The sequence below is a fragment of the Calliopsis andreniformis genome, unplaced genomic scaffold (assembly GCF_051401765.1).
Source record: "Calliopsis andreniformis isolate RMS-2024a unplaced genomic scaffold, iyCalAndr_principal scaffold0025, whole genome shotgun sequence".
NCBI classification, from domain to species: domain Eukaryota; kingdom Metazoa; phylum Arthropoda; class Insecta; order Hymenoptera; family Andrenidae; genus Calliopsis; species Calliopsis andreniformis.
Genome location: NW_027480434.1, coordinates 5,054,402 through 5,065,634, shown reverse-complemented (window position 1 = coordinate 5,065,634; position 11,233 = coordinate 5,054,402).

The following is an 11,233-nucleotide window of genomic DNA, read 5'->3' as shown; positions in this document are numbered from 1 at the left end:
TTTTCCATCGTATAGAACGAATAATTGCAACCGGTGTGAAAGTTATGGTCATCTCTACGTTCCGGTCAACCTAGGCTTCACTCTAGGGCGTTGCTCCACCAGATCAAACAGATAGGGCCTTAGAAGTCAACGCCCGAAGCATAAAATACAAAATAAATAGAACAGTTTTTCCATTGTATAAAACGAATAATAGCAACCAGTGTGAAAGTTATGGTCATTTCTACGTTCCGGGCAACCTAGGCTTCACTCTAGGGCGTTGCTCCAACAGATGTAATAGCTGGGGCCTTTGAAGTCGACGCCCGATGCATAAAATACAAAATAAATAGAACAGTTTTTCCATCGTGTAAAACGAATAATTGCTACCGGTGTGAAAGTACTGGTCATTTCTACGTTCCGGGTAACCTAGGCTTCACTCTAGGGCGTTGTTCCACCAGATCGAACAGTTAGGGCCTAAGAAGGCAATGCCAGAATCATAAAATACAATAGAAATACAACAGTTTTTCCATCGTATAAAAGGATTAATTGCAACCAGTTTGAAAGTGATGGTCATTTCTACGTTCCGGGCAACCTAGGCTTCACTCTAGGGCGTTGTTCCACCAGATCGAATTGTTAGGGCCTAAGAAGTCAACGCCAGAAGCATAAGATACAATATAAATATAACATTTTTTCCATCGTATAGAACGAATAATAGCATCCAGTGTGAAAGTTATGGTCATTTCTACGTTCCGGGCAACCTAGGCTTCACTCTAGGGCGTTGCTCCACCAGATCAAACAGTTAGTTCATTAGAAGTCAACGCCCGAAGCATAAAATACAAAAAAATGGAACAGTTTTTCCATCGTATAAAACGAATAATAGCAACCAGTGTGAAAGTTATGGTCATTTCTACGTTCCGGCAACCTAGGCTTCACCCCAGGGCGTTGTTCCACCAGATCGAATAGTTAGGGCCTAAGAAGTGAACGCCAGAAGCATAAAATACAATATAAATACTACAGATTTTCTATCATATAAAACGAGTAAATGCAACCAGTATGAAAGTTGTGGTCATTTCTACTTTCCGGGCAACCTAGGCTACACCCTAGGGCGTTGCTCCAACAGATTGAATAATTAGGGCCTTAGAAGTCAATGCCCGAAACATAAAATGCAATAGAAATACAACAGTTTTTCCATCGTATAAAAGGATTAATTGCAACCAGTTTGAAAGTGATGGTCATTTCTACGTTCCGGGCAACCTAGGCTTCACTCTAGGGCGCTGCTCCACCAGATCGAATAGTTAGGGCCTTAGAAGTCAACGCCAGAATCATAAAATACAATGAAGATGCAACAGCTTTTCCATCGTATTAAACGAATAATTTTAACCAGTGTGAATGTTATGGTCATTTCTACCTTCCGAGCAACCTAGGCTTCACTCTAGGGCGTTGATCCAACAGATTGAATAGTTAGGGCCTTAGAAGTCAACGCCCGATGCATAAAATACAAAATAAATAGAACAGTTCTTCCATCGTGTAAAACGAATAATTGCTACCGGTGTGAAAGTTATGGTGGTCATTTCTACGTTCCGGTCAACCTAGGCTTCACCATAGGGCGTTATTCCACCAGATCGAATAGTTAGGGCCTAAGAAGTGAACGCCAGAAGCATAAAATACAATATAAATACAACAGTTTTTCCATCATACAAAACGAATAATTGCAACCAGTATGAAAGCTAGGGCCATTTCTACTTTACGGGCAACCTAGGCTACACCCTAGGGCGTTGCTCTTACAGATTGAATAGTTAGGGCCTTAGAAGTTAAAGCCCGAAGCATAAAATGCAATAAAAATACAACAGTTTTTCCATCGTATAAAAGGTTTAATTGCAACCAGTTTGAAAGTGATGGTCATTTCTACGTTCCGGGCAACCTAGGCTTCACTCTAGGGCATTCATGCACCAGATAGAATAGTTAGGGCCTTAGAAGTCAACGCCAGAAGCATAAAATTCAATAAAGATGCAACAGTTTTTCCATCGTATAGCAGGAATAACTGCAAACAGTGTGAAAGTACTGGTCATTTCTACGTTCCGGGCAACCTAGGCTTCACTCTAGGGCGTTGCTCCACCAGATCAAACAGTTAGTTCATTAGAAGTCAACGCCCGAAGCATAAAATACAAAAAAATGGAACAGTTTTTCCATCGTATAAAACGAATAATAGCAACCAGTGTGAAAGTTATGGTCATTTCTACGTTCCGGCAACCTAGGCTTCACCCCAGGGCGTTGTTCCACCAGATCGAATAGTTAGGGCCTAAGAAGTGAACGCCAGAAGCATAAAATACAATATAAATACTACAGATTTTCTATCATATAAAACGAGTAAATGCAACCAGTATGAAAGTTGTGGTCATTTCTACTTTCCGGGCAACCTAGGCTACACCCTAGGGCGTTGCTCCAACAGATTGAATAATTAGGGCCTTAGAAGTCAATGCCCGAAACATAAAATGCAATAGAAATACAACAGTTTTTCCATCGTATAAAAGGATTAATTGCAACCAGTTTGAAAGTGATGGTCATTTCTACGTTCCGGGCAACCTAGGCTTCACTCTAGGGCGCTGCTCCACCAGATCGAATAGTTAGGGCCTTAGAAGTCAACGCCAGAATCATAAAATACAATGAAGATGCAACAGCTTTTCCATCGTATTAAACGAATAATTTTAACCAGTGTGAATGTTATGGTCATTTCTACCTTCCGAGCAACCTAGGCTTCACTCTAGGGCGTTGATCCAACAGATTGAATAGTTAGGGCCTTAGCAGTCAACGCCCGAAACATAAAATACAATATAAATACAACAGTTTTTCCATCATATAACAGGAATAATTGCATCCCGTGTGAAAGTGATGGTCATTTGTACGTTCCAGGCAACCTAGGCTTCACTCTAGGGCGTTGTTCCACCAGATCGAATTGTTAGGGCCTAAGAAGTCAACGCCAGAAGCATAAGATACAAAATAAATAGAACAGTTTTTCCATCGTATAGAACGAATAATAGCAACCAGTGTGAAAGTTAACGTCATTTCTACTTTCCGGGCAACCTAGGCTTCACCCTAGGGCGTTGCTCCTACAGATTGAATAGTTAGGGCCTTAGAAGTCAATGCCCGAAGCATAAAATGCAATAAAAATACAACAGTTTTTCCATCGTATAAAAGGATTAATTGCAACCAGTTTGAAAGTAATGGTCATTTCAACGTTCCGGGCAACCTAGGCTTCACCCGAGGTAGTTGTTCCACCAGATCGAATAGTTAGGGCCTAAGAAGTGAACGCCAGCAGCATAAAATACAATATAAATACAACAGTTTTTCCATCATATAAAACGGATAATTGCAACCAGTATGAAGGTTAGGGCCATTTCTACTTTCCGGGCAACATAGGCTTCACGCCTAGGGCGTTGCTCCACCAGATCAAACAGTTAGGGCCTTAGAAGTCAACGCCCGAAGCATAAAATACAATAAAGATGCAACAGTTTTTCCATCGTATAGCAGGAATAACTGCAAACAGTGTGAAAGTACTGGTCATTTCTACGTTCCGGGTAACCTAGGCTTCACTCTAGGGCCTTGTTCCACCAGATCGAAAAGTTAGGGCCTAAGAAGGCAACGCCAGAAGCATAAAATACAATATAAATATAACAGTTTTTCCATCGTATAAAACGAATAATAGCAACCAGTGTGAAAGTTATGGTCATTTCAACGTACCGGGCAACCTAGGCTTCACCCGAGGTAGTTGTTCCACCAGATCGAATAGTTAGGGCCTAAGAAGTGAACGCCAGCAGCATAAAATACAATATAAATACAACAGTTCTTCCACCATATAAAACGGATAATTGCAACCAGTATGAAGGTTAGGGTCATTTCTACTTTCCGGGCAACCTAGGCTTCACGCCTAGGGCGTTGCTCCACCAGATCAAACAGTTAGGGCCTTAGAAATCAACGCCCGAAGCATAAAATACAAAATAAATAGAACAGTTTTTCCATGGTATAAAACGAACAATTGCTACCAGTGTAAAAGTTATGGTCATTTCTACGCTCCGGGCAACCTAGGCTTCACTCTATTGCGTTGCTCCACCAGATCGAATAGTTAGTCGCTTAGATGTCAACGCCAGAAGCATAAAATACAATATAAATACAACTATTTTTCCATCGTATATCAGGACAATTGCAACCAGTGTGAAAGTGATGGTCATTTCTACGTTCCGGGCAACGTAGGCTTCACTCTAGGGCGTTGTTCCACCAGATCGAACACTTAGGGCCTAAGAAGGCACCGCCAGAAGCATAAAATACAATATAAATATAACAGTTTTTCCATCGTATAAAACGAATAATAGCAATGAGTGTCAAAGTTATGGTCAATTCTAAGTTCCGGGCAACCTAGGCTTCACCCTAGGGCGTCGCTCCAACAGATTGAATAGTTAGGGCCTTAGAAGTCAACGCCCGACGCATAGAATGCAATAAAAATGCAACAGTTTTTCCATCGTATAAAAGGATTAATTGCAACCAGTTTGAAAGTCATGGCCAATTCTACGTTCCGGGCAACCTAGGCTTCACTCTATTGCGTTGCTCCACCAGATCGAATAGTTAGTGGCTTAGATGTCAACGCCAGAAGCATAAAATACAATATAAATACAACAATTTTTCCATCGCATAAAACGAATAATAGCAACCAGTCTGAACGTTATGGGCATTTCTACGTTCCGGGCAACCTAGGCTTCACCACAGGGCGTTGTTCCACCAGATCGAATAGTTAGGGCCTAAGAAGTGATCGCCAGCAGCATAAATACAATGTAAATACAACAGTTTTTCCATCATATAAAACGAATAATTGCAACCAGTTTGAAAGTGATGGTCATTTCTACGTTCCGGGAAACCTCGGCTTCACTATAGGGCGTTGCTCCGCCAGATCGAATACTTAGTGCATTAGAAGTCAACGCCAGAAGCATAAAATACAATATAAATACAACAGTTTTTCCATTGTATAAAACGAATAATTGCAACAAGTATGAAAGTTAACGTCATTTCTACTTTCCGGGCAACCTAGGCTTCACCCTTGCGCGTTGCTCCGACAGATTGAATAGCTAGGGCCTTAGAAGTCAACGCCGGAAGCATAAAATGCAATAAAAATTCAACAGTTTTTCCATCGTATAGAACGAATAATAGCATCCAGTGTGAAAGTTATGGTCATTTCTACGTTCCGGGCAACCTAGGCTTCACTCTAGGGCGTTGCTCCACCAGATCAAACAGTTAGTTCCTTAGAAGTCAACGCCCGAAGCATAAAATACAAAATAAATAGAACAGTTTTTCCATCGTATAAAACGAATAATAGCAACCAGTGTGAAAGTTATGGTCATTTCTACGTTCCGGGCAACCTAGGCTTCACCCTAGGGCGTTGCTCCAACAGATCGAATAGTTAGTGCCTTAGAAGTCAACGGCCGAAGCATAAAATACAAAATAAATAGAACAGTTTTTCCATCGTATCAAACGAATAATTGCTACCGGTGTGAAAGTTATGGTCATTTCTACGTTCCGGGCAACCTAGGCTTCACCATATGGCGTTGTTCCACCAGATGGAGTAGTTAGGGCATAAGAAGTCAACGCGAGAAGCATAAAATACAATATAAATACAACAGTTTTTCCATCATATAAAACGAATAATTGCAACCAGTATGAAAGTTATGGTCATTTCTACTTTCCGGGCAACCTAGGCTACACCCTAGGGCGTTGCTCTAACAGATTGAATAGTTAGGGCCTTAGAAGTCAATGCTGGAAGCATAAAATGCAATAAAAATACAACAGTTTTTCCATCATATAACAGGAATAATTGCAACCAGTTTGAAAGTGATGGTCATTTCTACGTTCCGGGAAACCTCGGCTTCACTCTAGGGCGTTGCTCCGCCAGATCGAATAGTTAGTGCATTAGAAGTCAACGCCAGAAGCATAAAATACAATTTAAATACAACAGTTTTTCCATCGTATAAAACGAATAATTGCAAACATTGCGAAAGTAATGGTCATTTCTACGTTCCAAGCAGCCTAGGCTCTACTCTAGGGCGGTGCTTCACCATATCGAATAGCTGCGGCCTCAGAAGTCAAGGCCAGAAGCATAAAATACAATAAAAATACAACAGTCTTTCCATCCTATAACAGGAATAATTGCAACCCGTGTGAAAGTGATGGTCATTTGTACGTTCCAGGCAACCTAGGCTTCACTCTAGGGCGTTGTTCCACCAGATCGAATTGTTAGGGCCTAAGAAGTCAACGCCAGAAGCATAAGATACATAATAAATATAACAGTTTTTCAATCGTATAGAACGAATAATAGCATCCAGTGTGAAAGTTATGGTCATTTCTACGTTCCGGGCAACCTAGGCTTCACTCTAGTGTATTGCTCCACCAGATCAAACAGTGAGGGCCTTAGAATTCAACGCCCGAAGCATAAAATACAAAATAAATAGAACAGTTTTTCCATTGTATAAAACGAATAATTGCTACCAGTGTAAAAGTTATGGTCATTTCTACGTTCTGGGCAACCTAGGCGTCACTCTAGTGCGCTGCTCCACCACATCTAATAGCTACGGCCTTAGACGTCAACGACAGAAGCATAAAATACAATATAAATACAACAGTTTTTCCATCATATAAAACGAATAATTGCAACCAGTATGAAAGCTATGGTCATTTCTACTTTACGTGCAACCTACATTACACCCTAGGGCGTTGCTCCTACAGATTGAATAGTTAGGGCCTTAGAAGTCAATGCCCGAAGCATAAAATGCAATAAAAATACAACAGTTTTTCCATCATATAAAAGGAATATTTGCAACCAGTTTGAAAGTGATGGTAATTGCTACGTTCCGGGCAACCTAGGCTTCACTCTAGGGCGTTGCTCCACCAGATCAAACAGTTAGTTCCTTAGAAGTCAACGCCCGAAGCATAAAATACAAAATAAATAGAACAGTTTTTCCATCGTATAAAACGAATAATAGCAACCAGTGTGAAAGTTATGGTCATTTCTACGTTCCGGGCAACCTAGGCTTCACCCTAGGGCGTTGCTCCAACAGATCGAATAGTTAGTGCCTTAGAAGTCAACGGCCGAAGCATAAAATACAAAATATATAGAACTGTTTTTCCATCCTATAAAACGAATAATTGCTACCGGTGTGAAAGTTATTTCCATTTCTACGTTCCGGGCAACCTAGGCTTCACTTTAGGGCGTTATTCCACCAGATGGAAAGTTAGGGCATAAGAAGTCAACGCCAGAAGCATAAAAGACGATATAAGTACAACAGTTTTTCTTCGTATAAAATGTATAATTGCAAACATTGCGGAAGTAATGGTCATTTCTACGTTCCGGGCAACCTAGGCGTCACCCTAGTGCGTTGCTCCACCACATCTAATAGCTACGGCCTTAGACGTCAACGACAGAAGCATAAAATACAATATAAATACGACAGTTTTTCCATCATATAACAGGAATAATTGCAACCAGTTTGAAAGTGATGGTCATTTCTACGTTCCGGGCAACCTAGGCTTCACTCTAGGGCGTTGCTCCACGAGATCGAATAGTTATTGCCTTAGAAGTCAACGCCAGAAGCATAAAATACAATATAAATACAACAGTTTTGCCATCGTATAAAACGAATAATTGCTACCAGTATGGAAGTGATGGCCATTTCTACTTTACGGGCAACCTAGGCTACACCCTAGGGCGTTGCTCCTACAGATTGAATAGTTAGGGCCTTAGAAGTCAATGCCCGAAGCATCAAATGCAATAAAAATACAACAGTTTTTCCATCATATAACAGGAATATTTGCAACCAGATTGAAAGTGATGGTCACTTCTACGTTCCGGGCAACCTAGGCATCACTCTAGGGCGTTGCTCCACCAGATCGAATAGCTAGGGCCTTAGAAGTCAACGCCCGAAGTATAAAATACAAAATAAATAGAACGGTTTTTCCATCGTATAGCAGGAATAATAGCAATCAGTGTGAAAGTTATGGTCATTTCTAAGTTCCGGGCAACCTAGGCTTCACCCTAGGGCGTCGCTCCAACAGATTGAATAGTTAGGGCCTTAGAAGTCAACGCCCGACGCATAAAATGCAATAAAAATGCAACAGTTTTTCCATCGTATAAAAGGATTAATTGCAACCAGTTTGAAAGTGATGGTCATTTCTACGTTGCGGGCAACCTAGGCTACACCCTAGGGCGTTGTTCCGCCAGATGGAGTAGATAGGGCATAAGAAGTCAACCCCGACGCATAAAATGCAATAAAAATGCAACAGTTTTTCCATCGTATAAAAGGATTAATTGCAACCAGTTTGAAAGTGATGGTCATTTCTACGTTCCGGGCAACCTAGGCTTCACCCTAGGGCGTTGTTCCACCAGATGGAATAGCTAGGCCATAAGAAGTCAACGCCAGAAGCATAAAATACGGTATAAATACAACAGCTTTTCCATCGTATAAAATGTATAATTGCAAACATTGCGAAAGTTATGGTCATTTCTACGTTCCGGGCAACCTAGGCGTCACTCTAGTGCGTTTCTCCACCACATCTAATAGCTACGGCCTTAGACGTCAACGACAGAAGCGTAAAATACAATATAAATACAACAGTTTTTCCATCATATAAAACGAATAAATGCAACCAGTATGAAAGCTATGGTCATTTCTACTTTACGGGCAACCTAGGCTACACACTAGTGCGTTGCTCCTACAGATTGAATAGTTAGGGCCTTAGAAGTCAATGCCCGAAGCATAAAATGCAATAAAAATACAACAGTTTTTCCATCATATAACCGGAGTATTTGCAACCAGTTTGAAAGTGATGGTAATTGCTACGTTCCGGGCAACTTAGGCTTCACTCTAGGGCGTTGCTCCACCAGATCGAATAGTTAGTGCCTTAGAAGTCAATGCCAGAAGCATAAAATACAATATAAATACAACAGTTTTTCCATCGTATAAAACGAATAATTGCAACCAGTATGAAAGATAACGTCATTTCTACTTTCCGGACAACCTACGCATCATCCTAGGGCGTTGCTCCAACAGATTGAATAGTTAGGGCCTTAGAAGTCAACGCCGGAAGCATAAAATGCAATAAAAATACAACAGTTTTTCCATCGTATAAAAGGATTAATTGCAACCAGTTTGAAAGTGATGGTCATTTCTACGTTCCGGGCAACCTAGGCTCACTCTAGGGCGTTGCTCCACCAGATAGAATAGTTAGGGCCTTAGAAGTCAACGCCAGAATCATAAAATACAATGAAGATGCAACAGCTTTTCCATCGTATTAAGCGAATAATTTCAACCAGTGTGAATGTTATGGTCATTTCTACATTCCGAGCAACATAGGCTTCACTCTAGGGCGTTGATCCAACAGATTGAATAGTTAGGGCCTTAGCAGTCAACGCCCGAGGCATAAAATACAATATAAATACAACAGTTTTTCCATCATATAACAGGAATAATTGCAACCAGTTTGAAAGTGATGGCCATTTCTACGTTCCGGGCAACCTAGGCTTCACTCTAGGGCGTTGCTCCACCAGATCGAATAACTAGGGCCTTAGAAGTCAACGCCAGAAGCATAAAATACAATATAAATACAACAGTTTTTCCATCGCATAAAACGATTAATTGCAACCAGTATGAAAGTTATGGTCATTTCTACTTTCCGGGCAAGCTAGGCTTCACCCTAGGGCGTTGCTTCAACAGATTGAATATTTAGGGCCTTAGAAGTCAACGCCCGAAGCATAAAATACAAAATAAATAGAACAGTTTTTCCATCGTAAAAAACGAATAATTGCTACGGGTGTGAAAGTTATGGTCATTTCTACGTTCCGGGCAACCTAGGCTTTACCATAGGGCGTTGTTCCACCAGATGGAATAGTTAGGGCATAAGAAGTCAATGCCAGAAGCATAAAATACAATATAAATGCAACAGTTTTACAATCGTATAAAACGAGTAATTGCAACCAGTACGAAAGTTGACGTCATTTCTACGTTCCGGACAACCTAGGCTTCACCCTAGGGCGTTGCTCCAACAGATTGAATAGTTAGGGCCTTAGAAGTCAACGCCGGAAGCATAAAATGCAATAATAATACATCAGTTTTTCCATCGTATAAAAGGATTAATTGCTACCAGTATGGAAGTGATGGTCATTTCTACGTTCCGGGCAACCTAGGCCGCACTCTAGGGCGTTGTTCCACCAGATTGAATAATTAGGGCCTAAGAAATCAACGTCAGAAGCATAAAATACAATATAAATATAACAGTTTTTCCATCGTATAAAACGAATAATTTCAACCAGTGTGAATGTTATGGTCATTTCTATATTCCGAGCAACCTAGGCTACACTCTAGGGCGTTGATCCACCAGAGAGAATAGTTAGGGCCTTAGAAGTCAACGCCAGAAACATAAAACTCAATAAAGATGCAACAGTTTTTCCATCGTATAGAACGAATAATAGCAACCAGTGTGAAAGTTATGGTCACTTCTACGTCCCGGGCAACCTAGGCTTCACTCTAGGGCGTTGCTCCACCAGATCAAACAGTTAGGGCCTTAGAAGTCAACGCCCGAAGCATAAAATACAATATAAATATAACAGTTTTTCCATCGTATAGAACGAATAATAGCAACCAGTATGAAAGGTAACGTCATTTCTACTTTCCGGGCAAGCTAGGCTTCACCCTAGGGCGTTGCTTCAACAGATTGAATATTTAGGGCCTTAGAAGTCAACGCCCGAAGCATAAAATACTGTTGCGAGCACCCGGTACACAGCCACGGCCAACTGGTGCTCGCGAGAAGAATAATCGAAAATCGAAAGAGATCGATTAGAGTGACAGCTGTCAAGCTGTCAGTGGAGACCGCGATCGCGAGTGAATTGGTTGTACGCGAAACTATCGGCCAACTAACTGTATACTCAAGTGTAAATAAAGTGTATTATAAACTAAAATGCCCCGTGGAGTTCCTCGAGCGGCGGTGGGCCGTCGCCGGCGGACCTACCGTCGCAACAGTGGTGTCATAAGTGGGATTCCACCCGGGATGGATCTCGCTTCCGGCGACCCTCTCCGCGTATTTTGCAGAGAACTGAACGAGTCTCTGATGCATCAACTACAGGAACAGCGGAGAATGATTGAGGAACAACGGAGCGCCGATCGGGTGAGGCAGGAGGAGACCGCGGCTTTCTTACAAGCTCGCGTTGAGGCCCTGCTAGTCGCCG